This window comes from Scyliorhinus canicula, chromosome 31 (genome assembly GCF_902713615.1).
Source record: "Scyliorhinus canicula chromosome 31, sScyCan1.1, whole genome shotgun sequence".
NCBI classification, from domain to species: Eukaryota; Metazoa; Chordata; class Chondrichthyes; order Carcharhiniformes; family Scyliorhinidae; genus Scyliorhinus; species Scyliorhinus canicula.
Window position 1 is genome coordinate 7,107,145 of NC_052176.1, and position 20,144 is coordinate 7,127,288.

Genomic DNA, 20,144 nt, shown 5'->3' on the forward strand with positions numbered 1-20,144 from the left:
GAGGGCGTCCGCCCCTCTCCCCGTAAAGAGTTCTGACTTCTCCGACACCTGGCAGAGCACCACGGGTGGGCACAGCTCCACGCATCCCCTGCCCCCCGCCCTCCACAACCTTGAACATGGCCTCGCAAAACGTAGTCCAGTACCCCGCACGCCTGGGGCAGGACCAGAACGCGTGGGCGTGGTTGGCCGGGCCTCCCTGGCCACGTTCACCTTTGCCCTCCATCTGAATGAAGAACCCGCTCATGCGTACTCTGCTCAAATGTGCCCTGCGCACGACCTTTACCTGCGTTCGGCTCAGTCTGCCCATGAGGGGGGTGATGTTCGCCCTATGTAGTGCTTCGATCCAGAGTCCTCCCCCTATCTCCGTGTCCAGCACTTCCTCCCCTCCCCCTCTCTCCGTGTCCATCTCTTCCTCCCCTCCCCCCATCTCCGTGTCCAACACTTCCTCCCCTCCCCCCATCTCCGTGTCCAACACTTCCTTCCCTCCCCTATCTCCGTGTCCAGCTCTTCCTCCCCTCCCCCTATCTCTGTGTCCAACTCTTCCTCCCCTCCCCCTATCTCCGTGTCCAGCACTTCCTCCCCTCCCCCTATCTCCGTGTCCAGCACTTCCTCCCCTCACCCTATCTCCGTGTCCAGCACTTCCTCCCCTCCCCCTATCTCCGTGTCCAACACTTCCTTCCCTCCCCTATCTCCGTGTCCAGCTCTCCCTCCCCTCCCCCTATCTCCGTGTCCAGCTCTCCCTCCCCTCCCCCTATCTCCGTGTCCAGTACTTCCTCCCCTCCCCCTATCTCCGTGTCCAACTCTTCCTCCCCTCCCCCTATCTCCGTATCCAACTCTTCCTCCCCTCCCCTATCTCCGTATCCAACTCTTCCTCCCCTCCCCCTATCTCCGTATCCAACTCTTCCTCCCCTCCCCCTCTCTCCGTGTCCAGCACTTCCTCCCCTCCCCCTATCTCCGTGTCCAACACTTCCTCCCCTCCCCCTATCTCCGTGTCCAACTCTTCCTCCCCTCCCCCTCTCTCCGTGTCCAGCACTTCCTCCCCTCCCCCTATCTCCGTGTCCAACTCTTCCTCCCCTCACCCTATCTCCGTGTCTTGCCCTTTCCCCCACTTTTCCCGTGTCTCGTCCAGTTTTGACCGTACCTCCTCCAGCAGCCGTGTGGAAATATTAATTCAGTTCTCTGCCGCTAAGACCTTGGCCAACCCCAGTGGCAGTCATGTTGTTGTCTCGGGCTCTCTGGTAGATACTCCACGGGTTCCAGTTAATGTCTCTGCTCCAAACCGGGACGATACGAAATTCAGGAATGATGTCCCGGCCTCCGTTGCTGATTTGGATTCACATCAGCGAATTCTGGGCGGGGACTTCAATTGTGTTCTAAACCCTCGTTTAGAGCAGTCCCAGCCCAAAGCTCCGATTGGATTGGATTGGATTGGATTGGATTGGATTGGATTGTATTGGATTGGATTGGATTGGATTGGGTTTGTTTATTGTCACGTGTACCGAGGTACAGTGAAAAGTATTTTTCTGCAAGCAGCTCAACAGATCATTCAGTACATTGGAGGAAAAGGGAATTAAACAAAATTCAAGAAAATACATGAGAATACATAATAGGGCAACACAAGCTACACAATGTAACTACATAAGCACCGGCACTCGGGTGAAGCATACAGGGTGTAGTGTTAATGAGGTCAGTCAATAAGAGGGTCATTTAGGAGTCTGGTGACAGTGGGGAAGAAGCTGTTTTTGAGTCTGTTTGTGCGTGTTCTCAGACTTCTGTATCTCCTGCCCGATGGAAGAAGTTGGAAGAGTGAGTAAGCCGGGTGGGAGGGATCCTTGATTATGCTGCCCGCTTTCCCCAGGCAGCAGGAGGTGTAGATGGAGTCCATGGATGGGAGGCAGGTTCGTGTGATGGACTGGGCTGTGTTCACGACTCTCTGAAGTTCCTTGCGGTCCTGGGCCGAGCAGTTGCCATACCCAGGCTGTGATGCAGCCCGATAGGATGCTCTCTATGGTGCATCTGTAAAAGTTGGTAAGGGTTAATGTGGACATGCCGAATTTCCTTACTTTCCTGAGGAAGTATAGGCACTGTTGTGCTTTCTTGGTGATAGCGTCGACGTGGGTGGACCAGGATAGATTGTTGGTGATGTGCACCCCTAGGAATTTGAAACTGCTAACCATCTCCACCTCGGCCCCGTTGATGCTGACAGGGGTGTGTACAGTACTTTGCTTCCTGAAGTCGATGACCAGCTCTTTAGTTGTGCTGGCATTGAGGGAGAGAGTCCATTAGGGGTGACCAGAGCTTTATCGTCTCTCATGGGGGGAGGACAGATCCTTTGTGTATTTTGCGCCTGGGTGACGAATGTTTTAGAGTATAGAGAAACACAGTGCAGAACAGGCCCTTCGGCCCACGATGTTGTGCCCAACTTTTCTCCAAGGTTAACCATAGATTATCATGGAATTGAATTTTTCTCACACGTACGTGAGGTATGCTCTCGGATTGATGTTTCTGTGGTGGGTGGGTCTCTTCTACGTCCTGGGGTGAAGGCTGGGTACGCAGCGATGGTGATTTCGGGCCACGTCCCGCACTTCATTGATTTGGTGCTGGGGTCAGGTCCCTCTCAGCGTCCGACGTGGACGTTGGACACGGCATTAAAATGGCGGACAAGAGACTTTGTGAATACATGTCCACCGCCGCTGGGGAATACATCAAATTGAATAAAACAGAGTCAATCGCATCTTCTACGCTGTGGAGAGCCCTTGAGGTGGCCCTCCAGGGGGGGGAAGATTATCTCCAGCTAAGTGCACATGGTGAAGACAGCGAGGGCGGAGTAGCAGAGACTGGTGAACTCCTTTCCTGAGGTGGGCCGCCATCACTCACTTTCCCCAACCCCCGGAATTGTTGGCAAGTCGGAAAAATGTATATGGAGGGTAGGGGCAGCAGGGTAGCATGGTGGTTAGCATAAATGCTTCACAGCTCCAGGGTCCCAGGTTCGATTCCCGGCTGGGTCACTGTCTGTGCGGAGTCTGCACGTCCTCCCCGTGTGTGCGTGGGTTTCCTCCGGGTGCTCCGGTTTCCTCCCACAGTCCAAAGATGTGCGGGTTAGGTGGATTGGCCATGCTAAATTGCCCGTAGTGTCCTAAAAGTAAGGTTAAGGGGTGGGTAGTTGTTGGGTTACGGGTATAGGGTGGATACGTGGGTTTGAGTAGGGTGATCATGGCTCGGCACAACATGGAGGGCCGAAGGGCCTGTTCTGTGCTGTACTGTTCTATGTTCTATGTTCTATATCAGCCATGATAGAATGGCGGAGCAGACTCGATGGGTTGAATGGCCAAATTCTGCTCCTTTATCTTATGAACCTACGCAGACTGGTGAAGCCCCTGCCCCGGATGGATTTCCATTGAATTTGACAAACACTTTGTCGAGGATGTGCGCAATGATTCCCCATCTCAGCGTTCGTTGCTCTCGACCTTTTGCGCAGGCCTCAATCTCATTGAATCCCGAGAAAGACGAAGACCCAACAGTGTGGGTCGCAACGACCTATTTCACACTTAAAAGCGGACGTTAAGTTATTGGGCAAAGTGCAGGCGCCTCGGCTGGAGCCCTGCCTCCCAGGCGCGATCTCGGAGGGTCAGACGAACTTGGATCAGGGTCGGCCGATCTACGTTGCCTGCTGAGCGTTGCCCTTTCCCTCCGCCGTGGCGTCCGATTGGAGGTGATCGTTTCCTTCGACGCTGAAAAGGTGTTGGACAGAGTGGAGTGGGAATATCTGTTTGAGACTCTTGGGAGATTGGGATTTGGATGCATGTTTATCTCTTGTCTTCGGTTACTGTACAGGGCCCCCAGTGTTAGTGTTCGATAGAATGCCCTGAACTCTAATCTCCGTTGAATAGGGGAACGAGACGGGGATGCCGGCTGTCTCTGCTCCTCTTTGCCTTGGCGTTAGGTACTACTTGCTATAACGCCGAGGTCCTCGGTTAAGTGGAGTGGGATAAATCAGGGAGCATCGAGTCTCCCCACGGATCGTCCACATCTCCGTATTACTGATTAGTAAGTTTGCGGACGACACCAAGGTTGGAGGAGTGGCAGATCGTGTTGAGGATCGCCAGAGGATACAGCAGGGACACAGATAGGTTGGAGACTTGGGCAGAGAAATGGCAAATGGAGTTTAATCCGGACAAATGGGAGATAATGCATTTTGGTAGGTTTAACAGAGAGGGGAACAGGCGCGGGAATGTGGCGACTAGGGGCTTTTCACAGTAACTTCATTTGAAGCCTACTCGTGACAATAAGCCATTTACATTTCATTTCATTTTTTTTCATAAATGGTAAAACTCTGAGGAATATAGAACGTCAGAGAGATCTGGGCGTGCAGGTCCACAGATCTTTGAAGGTGACAACACAAACAGACAAGGTAGCCAAGAAAGCAGACGGAACGCTTGCCTTCATTGGACAGGGCATTGAGTATAAAAACTGGCAAGTCAGGCTGCAGTTGTGCATAGAACCTTGGGAAGGCCGCACTTGTAATATGGTGAAATTCTGGAGGTAAATATGCCCCACCCCCGAACTATTGCCACAATTTAACCTGGTGACCATGGATAAGGTGGTGCGTCAGCTCCCGAGGGCTGGGGGGGGGGGGGGGGGGGAATGTATGAAGATTGGGAGAGGGCTCGTCGCTTGTTAGTTGGCCAGTTGAGGCGGCAGGCAGCTTGTTCAGGCGGGGGATATGGGAGGTGGGTTAGTGGCTGTGCCTGAGAAGGTGAATGGGGCGTTTGAGATGTTCTCTCGCCAGGGGATGAGTCAGAAGTGGGGGAGACTTTGGAGGGGTTGGTGTCTTCTACATTGAGGAAGATCGAGAAGGGTTAGAAGAGTCACTGGGGGGGGGGGGGGGGGTGGAGGAAGTTCGGAAGGCAATTGGAAGCAAGCAGGCGGGCAAGTCACTAGGGCCAGACGGGATCCCTGGGGAATTTTCTTAAAGGTTTGCTGACCGTTTGATACCGCTGATAGTGGAGGCGTTTGAGGCTCGGGGCCACTACCCCGAGACGATGATACGGGCATCCATCTCACTCCTTCTGAAGAAGGATAAGGACCCAATGAGTGTGGGTCGTATCGGCCAGTCTCTTTATTGAATGTTTACGTTGAGCGCCTGACAAAAGTACTGCCACTCAGATTGGAGTGTCTCCGGAGCGTTGCCGGGAAGGGTTTGTGAAGGACAGGTGTTTCTCCTCTAATGTACGGCACTTGTTAAATGTGATTCGGATCCCGCCAGGAGGTGGGGAGGTTGCTGGAGGCCTCTGTGGCGCTGGACGCAGAAAAGGCCTTCGATAAGGTTTTTGCCCCATAAAATTAGATTACCCAATTCATTTTTTCCAAATTGGGGGCAATTTAGCCTGGCCAATTCACCTACCCGGCACATATTTGGGATGTGGGGGCGAAACCCACGCAGACACGGGGAGAATGTGCAAACTCCACACGGACAGTGACCCAGAGCCGGGATCGAACCTGGGACCTCGGCGCCGTGAGGCAGCAGGGCTAACCCACTGCGCCACCGTGCTGCCAAGTTAAAGTGGAACCATTTGTTTGCGGTGTTAAGAGTGTCATGGGTGAGACTGTTGTACAGGGAACCGAAGGCTAGTGTTGACACGCACAGTATGAGCTCGAAGTATTTCCAGTTGCACAGGGGAACGAGGCAGGGGGATGCCCTCCCTCAATGTGATGGCCAAGCGTTGTATGGCCGGCGTGAGTAAGAAAGTCTGGTGTGTGGCGGGGGGTAGTGAGGGGAGCGGGGAATGGAGCATCGGGTGTCCCTGTACGCTGACACGTACACGGTACGTGTACATGTGGGACAATAGCGAGCATAATGGTGTTGCTGAAATGGTTTGGCCCGATCCCTGGGTATAAGTTAAATCTCGAGAAGAATGAGTGTTTTCCGGTTACATCCTGGAGGAGGGAGTTAAGCTTGTGGGATAGCCTCCATCTATCCTGGGCAGGCTCCATCCGTGAAGATGAACGTTCTGCCACAGTTTCTGTTCTTATTTCAACGCTTGCCGTTTTTTTTTTTCGCCTGACGCATTTTGGTGGGGATAGAGAGACTGATTTTGGTCCTTTATTGGGCGGGTAGGGTTGCTCGGATCGGCGAAGGGTCTAGCAGAGGGCACCGGCATCCGCGTTGCTGAGCCTTGTTGTGTTCTGCTTCTTCATGTTGCAAAGCAGGCCAGCAGCACGGTTCGATTCCCGTACCAGCCTTCCCGGACAAGCGCCGAAATGTGGCGACTAGGGGCTTTTCACAGTAACTTCATTGAAGCCTGCTCGTGACAATAAGCCATTTTCATTTTCATTTCATAAGCTGCTTCCTTGATGTATGCTCTGACAAAGGAAGGTTCAGACTCGGAGATAGGTTGAACACATTCATTGAACAGTTAACAATTCTCCTACTTGAGTTCGACTCTCTTGTTAATCTTGCTTTCGTAACTCAGTCTAACTAACCATGGCTCTAAGCCATGTGGTGGGTGTGATGCTTCTGATCTGCCCCTGTCCTAATCTCTAAGTGTCTCCTGTGGAAAGAGACAGAGCATGTGTGCCCTGTCCTTATATATGTGTTGTGTAATGCCCCCTTGTGGTAGAGTCACCGCTGGGTGTCTTGACTGCCCATTGGCCGTGTCCTATTCTATGTGTTCATTTGCTGTATGTCTGCGTGTCATGATGTCTCCGGTGCTCCCCCTAGTGGTTACTCAGTCCTAGTGTATCTACATTAACCCCTTGTGTATTTACAGTGATGCATATCACCACAAGCCTAATCTTCTATTATTGGGTGGCGAATGCGGAGGTGTTGGGCTGGTGTGGGGACCTGGAGGAAGTTTGGGTGAGGATGGAATGGGGTTGATGTCAAGGGTCAGGGCTGCAGGCACTGGCGACGGCCCCGCTTCCGTTCTCTCCAGTGCGCTGTCCGGGTAACCCCCATGGCGGCCGCGACGTCGAAAATGTGGCGGCAATTCCGACAGAATTATAAATGAGCTAGGGATGGCGAAACTGACGCCGATTTGCGGTAACCGCACGTTCGAGCCGGCAACATGGATGCTCGGTTTCGAGGCTGGAAGAGTGGGTGGAAGGATTTGGGGGGACTTGTTTCTGGAGGGGTGGTTTGCGAGCCGAGAGGAGTTATCAGAGCCCCTGGGCTATGACGGTCGGAGAACCTCAGGTATCTGCAGTTTACAGTAGTGCCCCCAGCCTCATTGTTGGAGAGGGTTCAGTCGCTCGTGGGGATGGAGGAGGGGAGCATCTTGGCAATATACGGGAGTATAATCACATCTGTGATTAAGGAGGGCACGATAGAGGATTCGAGCACTGAGGCAATACGGGTGGAGCTGAGAAATAGGAAGGGTGCAGTAACATTGTTGGGACTTTGCTACAGGCCTCCCAAAAGCGAGCATGAAGTAGAAGTACAAATATGCAGACAGATTATAGAAAAATGTAGGAGCAATAGGGTGGTTGCGATAGGAGATTTGAACTTCCCCAACATTGAGTGGGATTCGTGTAGTGTTGGAGGCGTAGATGGAGCAGAGTTTGTAAGGAGCATCCAGGAGAGTTTTTTAGAGCAGTATGTAAATAGTCCAACTCGGGAAGGGGCCATACTGGACCTGGTATTGGGGAATGATCCCGGCCAGGTGGTTGATGTTTCAGTCGGTGATTACTTTGGGAATAGCGATCACAATTCCGTAAGTTTTAGAATACTCATGGAGAAGGACAAGAGGGGTCCGAAAGGAAGAGTGCTAAATTGGGGAAAGGCAGAGTATAACAAAATTCGGCAGGAGCTAGGGAATGTGGATTGGGAGCAGCTGTTTAAGGGTAAATCCACATTTGAAATGTGGAAGTCTTTTTAAGGAAAGGTTGATTAGAGTGCAGGACAGACATGTTCCTGTGAAAATGAGAGATAGAAATGGCTAGATTAGGGAACCATGGATGACGGGTGAAATTGTGAGACTAGCTAAGATGAAAAAGGAAGCATATGTAAGATCGAGGCGACTCAAAACTGATGAAGCTTTGGAGGAATATCGGGAAAGTAGGACGAATCTCAAACGCGCAATAAAAAGGGCTAAAAGGGGTCATGAAATATCTTTGGCTAACAGGGTTAAGGAAAATCCCAAAGCCTTTTATTCGTATGTAAGGAGCAAGAGGGTAACTAGAGAAAGGATTGGCCCACTCAAAGACAAGAGAGGGAATTTATGCGTGGACTCAGAGGAAATGGGTGAGATTCTTAATGCGTACTTTGCATCGGTATTCACAAAGGAGAGGGACAAGACGGATGTTGAGGCTAGGGATGGATGTTTAAATACTCTAGGTCAAGTTGTCATACAGAAAGGGGAAGTTTTGGGTATTCTAAAAGACATTAAGGTGGACAAGTCCCCAGGACAGGATGTGATCTATCCCAGGTTACTGAGGGAAGCGAGGGTCAAAATAGCTGGGGCCTTAACAGATATCTTTGCAGCATCCTTGAGCACGGGTGAGGTCCCGGAGGACTGGAGAATTGCTAATGTTGTCCCTTTGTTTAAGAAGGGTAGCAGGGATAATCCAGGGAATTATAGACCTGTGAGCTTGACGTCAGTGGTAGGCAAACCGTTGGGGAAGATACTGAGGGATAGGATCTATTCACATCTGGAAGAAAATAGACTTATCAGTGATAGGCAGCATGGTTTTGTGCAGGGAAGGTCATGTCTTACAAACCTAATAGAATTCTTTGAGGAAGTGACAAAGTTAATTGATGAGGGAAGGGCTGTAGATGTCATATACATGGACTTTAGTAAGGCGTTTGATAAGGTTTCCCATGGCAGGTTGATGGCAAAAGTGAAGTCGTATGGGGTTCAGGGTGTACTAGCTAGATGGATAAAGAACTGGCTGGGCAACAGAAGACAGAGAGTAGTGGTGGAAGGGAGTGTCTCAAAATGGAGAAGTGGTGTTCCACAGGGATCCGTGCTCGGACCACTGTTGTTTGTGATCTACATAAATGACCTGGAGGAAGGTATAGGTGGTCTGATTAGCAAGTTTGCAGATGATACTAAGATTGGTGGAGTTGCAGATAGCGAGGAGGACTGTCAGAGAATACAACAAAATATAGATAGATTGGAGAGTTGGGCAGAGAAATGGCAGATGGAGTTCAATCCAGGCAAATGCGAGGTGATGCATTTTGGAAGATCAAATTCAAGAGCGGACTATATGGTCAATGGAAGGGTCCTGGAGAAAATTGATGTACAGACAGATCTGGGAGTTCAGGTCCATTGTACCCTGAAGGTGGCAACGCAGGTTGATAGAGTGGTCAAGAAGGCATACAACATGCTTGCCTTCATCGGACGGGGTATTGAGTACAAGAGTTGGCAGGTCATGTTACAGATGTATAGGACTTTGGTTCGGCCACATTTGGAATACTGCGTGCAGTTCTGGTCGCCACATTACCAGAAGGATGTGGATACTTTGGAGAGGGTGCAGAGGAGGTTCACCAGGATGTTGCCTGGTATGGAGGGGGCTAGCTATGAAGAAAGGTTGAGTAGATTAGGATTTTTTTCGTTGGAAAGACGGAGGTTGAGGGGGGACCTGATTGAGGTATACAAAATTATGAGAGGTATGGACAGGGTGGATAGCAACAAGCTTTTCCCAAGAGTGGGGGTGTCAGTTACAAGGGGTCACGATTTCAAGGTGAGAGGGGGAAAGTTTAAGGGAGATGTGCGTGGAAAGTTTTTTATGCCGAGGGTGGTGGGTGCCTGGAACGCTTTACCAGCGGAGGTGGTAGAGGTGGGCACGATAGCATCATTTAAGAGGCATCTAGACAGGTATATGAACGGGCGGGGAACAGAGGGAAGTAGACCTTGGAAAATAGGAGACAGGTTTAGATAAAGGATCTGGATCGGCGCAGGCTGGGAGGGCCGAAGGGCCTGTTCCTGTGCTGTAATTTTCTTTGTTCTATAATGGCGGAGGATACTGGTGGGGACTAAGGTCAAGTGGGAGGAGGAGACTGGGGTGGAATTAGGTGAGGGGGTGTGGTGTGAGGTCTTGCATCGGGTGAATGCCACTTCGTCGTGCGCGAGACAGTGGCAGATACAGTTGAAGGTGGTACACGGGGGCACACTTAGCGCGAGCTGGGATGAGTCGGTTGTTTGCGGGCGTGGACGATAAGTGTCATTGCTGTGGGAGGGGTCCAGCAAATCATGCGCGTATATTCTGGGCATGACTTGAGCTGGTGAGACTTTGGGTCTCCTTCAGCACGATGTCGACGATGCTGGATGAAAATGGAGCCCAGTGCCCTGGCGGCCATGTTTGGGTGTCAGCCCTGTTGGGAGTTGCAGACGGGAGCGGATGTCTTAGCCTTTGCCGCGTTGATCGCTCACAGGCAGGAGTGGAGGTCAACTTCCCCACCCAATGCCTCGGCAAGACTGGGGGATCTAATGGGAGTGCTTGCACCTTGAGAAAATTGAGCATACATCAAGGGGCGCAATTGAGGTGTTTTATCAAAGATGGCGGCCTTCCATTCTGTTCTGTAAAGAGCTAATGTTGCTGTTTTGTTTGTGGGTGTGGTTAGTTTTATTTTATTGTCTTGTAAAAAATGTTCAATAAAAATATTTTTTTTAAAAAATGAACCTTCTGTCGTGACTTTTATTTCTTTCCCCCAATTTTCTTCCCAAGTCATTTTTTTTTTGTTAAATTCAATAAATTAAAGTCCTCGTTCGAGCGTATGAGACTCCAAGGATCCGTGGGGATCTGCTCCGGAGTGATCAGCAATCGGAAGCTTGGCTCTACCCAATCTATTGTTCTACTATCGGGCAGCCAATATTCAGAAGGTTCTGGTTCCATATAGGGACAAATGGAAGTGAGCTCTGCACTGTTTCGAGCCTTGACACAACAGTATCTGCATTGTTGCCTTTCCCTTCACTACGATTTTTCCTGAATCCAGTGGTGGCGTCCATCGTGGGATACTGGATTCAGTTCAGGCAGCATTTGAAGCTCTGTTCTCTGACTCCGCTAGCTCCCATCCGCAATAACCACCCTTTTTTCTGCCTGCCGGTTTGAACTCGATGTTTTGAGGCTTGGGAGGGGAAGGGATTGGAGCGGTGTGGGGACCTGTTCATGGAGGAGAAAATTGCCAATTTTATGGAGCTGCCGGAGAGATTCCAACTTCCCCGTTCTAGTCTGTTCAGGTACTTTCAGATTCCCCATTTTCCGCGCAAGGCTCCCCTCCCCTTGTCCTGTTGAAGAGGATTTTGACTTTTACCGGGTCTGATCGAGAGACTGTTTCGAGCATATGTGGCCATATCCTCAGTGGAGTCAGCTCTGTTGAGTGAGGTGAAGACAAAATGTTGGGGGGTTGGGTGGGAAGGGAATGTTGGGTCCCATGCTGGATGATGCGGTGTGTGGAATAAGGCCCTTCAAAGGGTCAACTCCACATCATCATGTGCTCGGTTAAGTCTGGTCCAATTCAAGGTGATGCGCGAGGGCGTATCTGACTAGGGCAAGGATGAACAAATTTTTCTGGGGGGGGAGGGGGCGGGGGTGAGGGTGGCCAAGTGTGTTTGTTGCTCTTGGGGACTGGCTAACCACACTCACCTGTTCTGGTCTTGTCCCAAGACCTAGATCATAGAACAGTACAGCACAGAACAGGCCCTTCGGCCCTCGATGTTGTGCCGAGCAATGATCACCCTACTTAAACCCACGTAACCCGTATCCCAACAATCCCCCTATTAACCTTACACTATGGGCAATTTAGAACGGCCAATCCACCTAACCCGCACGTCTTTGGACTGTGGGAGGAAACCGGAGCACCCGGAGGAAACCCACGCACACACAGGGAGGACGTGCAGACTCCACACAGACAGTGACCCAGCCGGGAATCGAACCTGGGACCCTGGAGCTGTGAAGCATTGATGCTAACCACCATGCTACCGTGAGGCCCTAATGGCCTTATGGGCCTCTTTCTTTGTCTTCGCCTTTGCTTCGTTGATCTCCTGGAGAGGCGTTCCACTTGGGTGGAGGTCTCCTACTCTGCCCGGTGGCCTTGACCTGGTTGGGTGACCTCATGTGGTTCTTGCACTTGGAGAAGGTCAAGCACACCATCAGATGGTTGGTTTCGTTATTTTAGGTTAAGTCAATGTGTGCTTTTGCTTGTTAATCTTGTTCTTTGATTTTGCAACTTGGCCCAATTGTTTGATAGTTTTTTATGAAAATGTTTTAATTACATATTTTTAAAAACGTTTTTTTACCTTCCGTGTTTCACAGCACACCAGGATCATGAATAAAGCTTTACTTCCCCTTGAGGGCAGGTCAAGGGAATCTGCATTTCCCTAGCACCGTTCTCAGCCCCAGAGTCAGTGGCGTATGCTATCAAACTGTGACTCTGCAAAAGGTTATTTTAGCGCGATGGCAGAGATGGAGATCTGGGTTATATACAGGATGTGTACATCGCTGGCTAGGACCCAACCTTAATTGCCCACCCCTAATTGCCCCTCGAGAAGGTGGTGGGTGAGCCGCCATCTTGAACTTGCTGCAGTCCCGTGTGGTGTAGGTACACCCACCGCGCTGTTAGGGAGGGAGTTCCAATATTCGGACCCAGCGACAGTGAAGGAACGGCCGATATATTTCCAACTCGGGCTGGCGAGTGACTTGGAGGGGAACCTCCAGGTGGTGGGGTTCCCAGGTATCTGCTGCCCTCGTCCTTCTAGACGGTAGAGGTGGCGGGTTTGGAAGGTGCTGTCGAAGGAGCGAGTGGCTGCCTTCTCCACCACTATAACTGTCTAAATGCTTTTTAAAAGACAAAATCGTACCAGTCTCTACTACTGCCTCTGGCCGCTCGTCCCAGATACTCACCACCCTCTATGTGTACAAATTGCCCCTCTGGACCCTTTTATATCTCTGCCCTTAGAACAGTACAGCACAGAACAGGCCCTTCGGCCCTCAATGTTGTGCCGAGCCATGATCACCCTACTCAAACCCACGTATCCACCCTATACCCGTAACCCAACAACCCCCCCCCCCCCCTAACCTTACTTTTTAGGACACTACGGGCAATTTAGCATGGCCAATCCACCTAACCCGCACATCTTTAGACTGTGGGAGGAAACCGGAGCACCCGGAGGAAACCCACGCACACACGGGGAGGACGTGCAGACTCCGCACAGACAGTGACCCAGCCGGGAATCGAACCTGGGACCCTGGAGCTGTGAAGCATTTATGCTAACCACCATGCTACCGTGCTGCCCTCTTACCGTAAACCTATGCCCTCTAGTTTGGGACTCCCCTACCTTTGGGAAAAGATGTTACTATCTCCTTTATCTACGCCCCTCATTGTTTTGTAGACCTCTATAAGATCACCCCTAAGCCTCCCACACTCTAGGAAAAGAAGTCCCGTCTATCCAGCCTCTCCTTATCTTGGAGTGGGAAGGGAGGTTGAGACATGGTGGTTTGCAATGACCAGGAGTTCAGGGTCTTTGCGAGTCGAGATGGCAGGTTTGAAAGAGAACGGGCGCAGTAGAAGAGAATTGTTTGCTCACACGGAGGCCATAAAGGGGTGGTTGGATGGTCAGTAGTTGGCCGGGAATGTGGTCGAGGGAGCAGGAAGGGGGTCTGGTGGAGAAGGTGCGCTCGGAGAGGGCGTGAGAGGAGAAGGGAGAGAAACTAGAGAAACATGTGAATTCAGGGGTCAACGTCAGGGGGAACATTGGGATAGATCCCACGGTGTCAACGTCAGGGGGAACACTGGGATAGGACCCAATGAGGCCACAGGAATATTGGAAACTGTTCTAATGGGTGAGGGGAAGGGAGGGACAGAGGCAGCTGTGTGGTTGGGTCGGAGTGTAATAACAGACTTCGACAAGGACCCAAAACGCATTCACTAACAAGGAAAAGCTAGCGAGGCCAGCAGATCCCGGTCTTCTGCCTAACAGAGGACTCTACCCCCTGGGTGATTACTCACTCTCAGTCCCAACTGGTCCTCCAAGCCAAGTGACCCTGTTCCGCCTGCTGCCCTTAAAGGGGACAATCCTCACATCACTCCCCCTTTAACTCCTTTATACAATCTTCAGTAATTAAGTTTCTTAGTCAAGAGGGCTGGAATACAAGAGCAGGGATGTACTTCTGAGGCAGTATACGGCTATGGTCAGACCCCATTTGGAGAATTGTGAGCAGTTTTAGGCTCCGTATCTAAGGAATGACGTGCTGGCCTTGGAAAGGGTCCAGAGGAGGTGCACAAGCATGATCCCTGGAATGAAGAGCTTGTCGTACGAGGAACGATTGAGGGCTCTGGGTCTGTACTAGTTGGAGTTTAGAAGGATGAGGGGGGATCTCATTGAAACTTACAGGATACTGCGAGGCCTGGATAGAGTGGACGTGGAGAAGATGTTTCCACTTGTAGGAGAAACTAGAACCAGAGGGCACCATCTCAGACTGAAGGGACGATGCTTTAAAACAGAGATGAGGAGGAATTTCTTCAGCCAGAGGGTGGTGAATCTGTGGAACTCTTTGCCGCAGAAGGCTGTGGAGGTCAAATCGCTGAGTGTCTTATAAGACAGAGATAGATAGGTTCTTGATTAATAAGGGGATTAGGGGTTAGGGGGAGAAGGCAAGAGAATGGGGATGAGAAAATATCAGCCATGATTGAATGGCGGAGCAGACTCGATGGGCTGAGTGGCCTAATTCAGCTCCTACATCTTAAGGTCTAATGAAGCCTTTCATTTCTTCCGAGGCGAATCCATCATACTCTTACTGGGACATTTTGCAAATGGAACCATGATTTCTACTTGTCTTAACTTCAGCTAAACCCTTTTTGGCTTCACTATTGGTCGTGTCTGCCTCCGACAAAGTGTTCTGCAGCAAGCTCCTCCTCCGAATGACCTCCTTCCTCATCCCGCAAACCAAGCGATCTCCAATTGCATCATCTAGCGAGTCACCAGATATGCAAAACTCTGCGGGGTTCTTTTGGGTCGCTACAGACTGCTACATTTGCCCCTTCTAGCTGACTCCTGCGGTGAAATTGAAACCTCTCCGCTGTAATTAATGCCTTTGGCGCATAGTGGTCGTCTAATATTTTAAGCAATTCTTGACAGGTTTTGTCACCGGGGTTGATCGAGTTGGACCAGACCTCTCAGCAAATTAAAAGTTATGCTCCCACCGTGCAGAGGAAAGCAGGAACCATACCATCTTCTGAAATTTTGTTGGCCAATACGTAATAGTGGAATCTCTCTGTATATGATTTCCAGTTCTGAGACATCCTCAAATGGACGCACGGCACTAAACTTTCCTACCATTCTTTCAGCCTTAGCAGAACCTCCCTTATATTAATGGTCTTTCTAAAAATGACAAATTGCCGATTGTAGCAGCTAGCGATGCCCCTTCTACCTCCGTGTCTTACTCTGCTGCACGTGGCGAGCTCTACAGCTAGAACTCCTCGGGCTGCTGGATGAGCTCTCAGGAATGGACCTTCCCGTTTTAATTTCTGCCCAACAACATTCCCGATCCCTGCCGGGTGCGATCGCTGACCTACCGTTGATCTGCCTCAACGTCCACCGTCGAAACTTCAACAGTTTCTCGCTTCCGAAAATAATTCTTTCCTGATTCCATCCTCCTCGCCAGATTTATTTTTTATCCTGTTGTGTGTTGTATTCGCAGGATAAAAGAATGGAAACGCTGAAGCATGTGGGTTGGATGCAATGATCAACAGAGGTTTATGGGGACTCTGGGTCTGTATTCGTTGGAGTTTAGAAGGATGAGGGGGGGATCTTATTGAAACTTACAGGATACTGCGAGGCCTGGATAGAGTGGACGTGGAGAGGATGTTTCCACCGGTAGGAAAAACTAGAAGCAGAGGACACAATCTCAGACTAAAGGGACGATCCTTTAAAACAGAGATGAGGAGGAATTTCTTCAGCCGGAGGGTGGGTGAATCTGTGGAACTCTTTGCCGCAGAAGGCTGTGGAGGCCAAATCACTGAGTGTCTTTAAGACAGAGATAGATAGGTTCTTGATTAATGAGGGGATCAGGGGTTATGGGGAGAAGGCAGGAGAATGGGGATGAGAAAAATATGAGTCATGATTGAATGGCGGAGCAGACTCGATGGGCCGAGTGGCCTAATTCAGCTCCTGTGTCTTATGGTCGTGAACCGTACAAAGGCGTGGTCTGGACTGACTCTCTGCACCGACGTCATGAGCTATCACGTGACTCAACTCTCAAAAGTGACCATGCAACAACACGACAATAACGACCCACCTTCGTAACAGAGATGTTCACGAGCTCCTCACACTGGTCGTCATTTGAAATCTATCTCAGGGATAATGGGCGGAATTCTCCGCTCCTGGGAAAAATCAGGAGGGCCGTCGTGAACTCGGCCGAGTTTCACGACGGCCTCGGAGGCCGCTCCTCGCCCCCTATTCTCGCCTCCCGGCGGCGCTAGGAACGGCGTTCCGTAAATCTCGGCCGCGGGGGCATCGCGCCGGGAATGACGCGGCCGGCGCGCCTAATGACGTCAGCCGCGCATGCGCAGGTTGGCTGGCTCCAACCCGCGCATGCGCGGCTGACGTCACGACGCTGACAGCTCGAACCCGCGCATGCGCGGTTGTCGCCTTTCCCCTCAGCCGCCCCGCAGGACGTGGCGGCTTGATCTTGTGGGGCGGCGGAGGGGAAATAGTGCGTCCGATTGAGACGCCGGCCTGACGATCGGTGGGCACCGATCGCGGGCCTGTCCCCTCCAGAGTAGTCGTGGTGCTCATTCCCCACCAGGCCCCCTACAATCCCCAAACGGGCATCTCCACACCCGTTTCATGACGGCAGTGACCAGGTGTGGTTGCCGCCGTCGGGAAACGGTCACGAATGGCAGGCCGCTCGGCCCATCCGGGTCGGAGAATCGGCGGTCGCCGTGAAAAACGGTGGCCGGCGATTCTTCGGAGCCGGTGTGGGGCCCCGGTGTGGGGGGGGGCGCGAAATTTGTCGGGGATCCCTCCTGCGATTCTCCCACACGGCATGGGGAACGGAGAATCGCGCCCAATGTTCTTCGATGCTCAGTGTTGAGTTGGACCCTTTGGTCGCCGTCTTGCGTTTCCAAAGTTTTTAACCAGTTCTCAGAACGAGAACGTTTTTGAAGTTGCCCCATTGAGTCCCTCAACCGCTGTGGGACCTCCTGCTTTGTCTACCTCCTCTCCTGGTCGAAGTGCCAGTCCTCCTGCCACACCATAGCCATCCCCTCTCCACATCACAGAATCTCCCAGCAATCCACTCAACTACCCGCCCATTGATAATTTACCTCTTACCTGTGATTAAAACAAGCTTTTACCATATATATCTGAATCCACAGGGGGCGTATTAAGAACAAAGGATCAGACTGTTGTCCCAAGACCTGGTCCGGTATAAAATAAACTATTTGTGCAAAAGAACACTTCAAATATCATGCAAAGATACAGGTGTGGCTCAGGTACTGGAGCAAGGTGTGTTGGACAGATGTGGCTCAGGTACTGGAGCAAGGCGTGTTGGACAGATGTGGCTCAGGTACTGGAGCAAGGTGAGTTGGACAGATGTGGCTCAGGTACGGGAGCAAGGTGTGTTGGACAGATGTGACTCAGGTACGGGAGCAAGGTGTGTTGGACAGATGTGACTCAGGTACGGGAGCAAGGCGTGACAGACAGATGTGACTCAGGTACGGGAGCAAGGCGTGTTGGACAGATGTGACTCAGGTATGGGAGCAAGGCGTGTTGGACAGATGTGACTCAGGTACGGGAGCAAGGCGTGTTGGACAGATGTGACTCAGGTATGGGAGCAAGGCGTGTTGGACAGATGTGACTCAGGTACGGGAGCAAGGTGCGTTGGACAGATGTGACTCAGGTATGGGAGCAAGGTGAGTTGGACAGATGTGACTCAGGTATGGGAGCAAGGCGTGACAGATAGATGTGACTCAGGTACGGGAGCAAGGTGTGTTGGACAGATGTGACTCAGGTACGGGAGCAAGGTGTGTTGGACAGATGTGACTCAGGTACGGGAGCAAGGCGTGACAGACAGATGTGACTCAGGTACGGGAGCAAGGCGTGTTGGACAGATGTGACTCAGGTATGGGAGCAAGGCGTGTTGGACAGATGTGACTCAGGTACGGGAGCAAGGCGTGTTGGACAGATGTGACTCAGGTACGAGAGCAAGGTGCGTTGGACAGATGTGACTCAGGTACGGGAGCAAGGTGCGTTGGACAGATGTGACTCAGGTATGGGAGCAAGGTGAGTTGGACAGATGTGACTCAGGTATGGGAGCAAGGCGTGACAGATAGATGTGACTCAGGTACGGGAGCAAGGCGTGTTGGACAGATGTGACTCAGGTACGGGAGCAAGGTGTGTTGGACAGATGTGACTCAGGTATGGGAGCAAGGTGTGTTGGACAGATGTGACTCAGGTACGGGAGCAAGGCGTGTTGGACAGATGTGGTTCAGGTATTGGAGCAAAGTGAGTTGGACAGATGTGGTTCAGATATTGGAGCAAGGTGTTGGACAGATGTGGCTCAGGTACGAGAGCAAGGCGTGTTGGACAGATGTGACTCAGGTACGGGAGCAAGGCATGTTGGACAGATGTGACTCAGGTACGGGAGCAAGGTGTGTTGGACAGATGTGACTCAGGTACGAGAGCGGCATGTTGGACAGATGTGACTCAGGTACGGGAGCAAGGCGTGACAGACAGATGTGGCTGGCTGTCCCCTTCACCTACTCCTGTCCGTGGGAACATAAGACAACGCCTGCCCCCGTTTCAGCCCATCCGCTGCTGAAACCCTCGTCCACTCTATCTCTACCTCAAGACTTGACTATCCCAATGCACTCCTGGCTGAAATTTGGTATTCTTACGTGTGCCCTGATGAGTGCAAGACAAAAAACTTCCACAGCACGTGCCTGTTTTCAGAAACGCACAAGACCCGCATCCCCAAGCACCTATTCATCATCAGCGGCTCCATGGGGATGTCTACCAAGGGGATCAGAACTGGAGAAACATGGGGAGGGGGTATAAGTTGCAGAGGTGCGGGAGAAAGAGGGAGTGGGAAATACTGGCTAGGTCTTGCAAAGAGACGGCAGAGCAGGATGGGCTGAATGGCCCACCCACTGATTGTCCGGAGGAACATATGGGATTGCTGATCGTAAACCGATGAACACATTTGTTTGACATTAATTTTCCTTTTATTTGCTAAACTCTGCGGTTATTTTATGATACATTTGGAGTCTCTAGCGAGAGTACAATCTTGCGTTTGACCATTCCGCGTTTCCGCAGCTGTAAATACAGGGCCCCTGACACGGTCTTCGCTGGCAAAACCACGGCAACTGCAAACACCAGCGGCTATGAAGGCTGCACGCAGCTCCGGGCTGAGCCGAGTTGGGACGTACAGGCCGCCGCGTGCAGCCCCCATCCTGGCTGGAGGGTCCCGCGGCAGGGGGGGGCCTGGGGAAAGCAACGAGCGCCGGGCTCCCGCGGCTCGGCCCTGCGCTCCCAGAGTCGCAGTCGCGCCCCGACCCCAAAGGACTCCAATCTTCCGGTCCACAAGTACCAGGGAGGACTGATTCACTGGGAAGCTGGAGGTTCCTTCCCCCCCCCACCCTCCCCCCCCCCCCCCCACATTGACAGGAGGGTGCGTCCGTCCATCTCCGCCCCCCCCCCCATTGTGAGGGGGAATGGAACTGAAGCACAACGTCGCCAACTCTGATCGCTCCGCCGCATTGTCAACGCCTCGTGCATCCCTGTGAGCGATTGATCCATCTCGATTCTCCCGTACCCCCCCCCCCCCCCCCCCGAAGCCTGTGCCGCACTGGTGTAACGGATAACGAGAGATCTGCTCATCCTCCCGTTCGATCTCGAGTTGTCAGCGACAAAGGACCGCAGCTGGGTCTGAGGGGATGCAGCCCTGGCCTGTGCCTTATGCCAGGGGTATCTCCGCCGCCCTTGGCTGCCCCCCCCACCCCCCCGGCCGAACCTCCCCGGCAACCCACGCACCCTGTCAGAAAGGAAAGGCACGGAGATTCCCAGGACGCAAGGCGGGGGGAGGGGCGGGCCGCCAGGTTCAGCGGAGGGTCCGTTTCCGTCGCTCGGCGCAGGCCCCCCGCTTCTCACCCTCGCCCGGGGAGGGGAGGGCCTCGCCCGCCCGTCGCCAGAGGCTCACTCCCA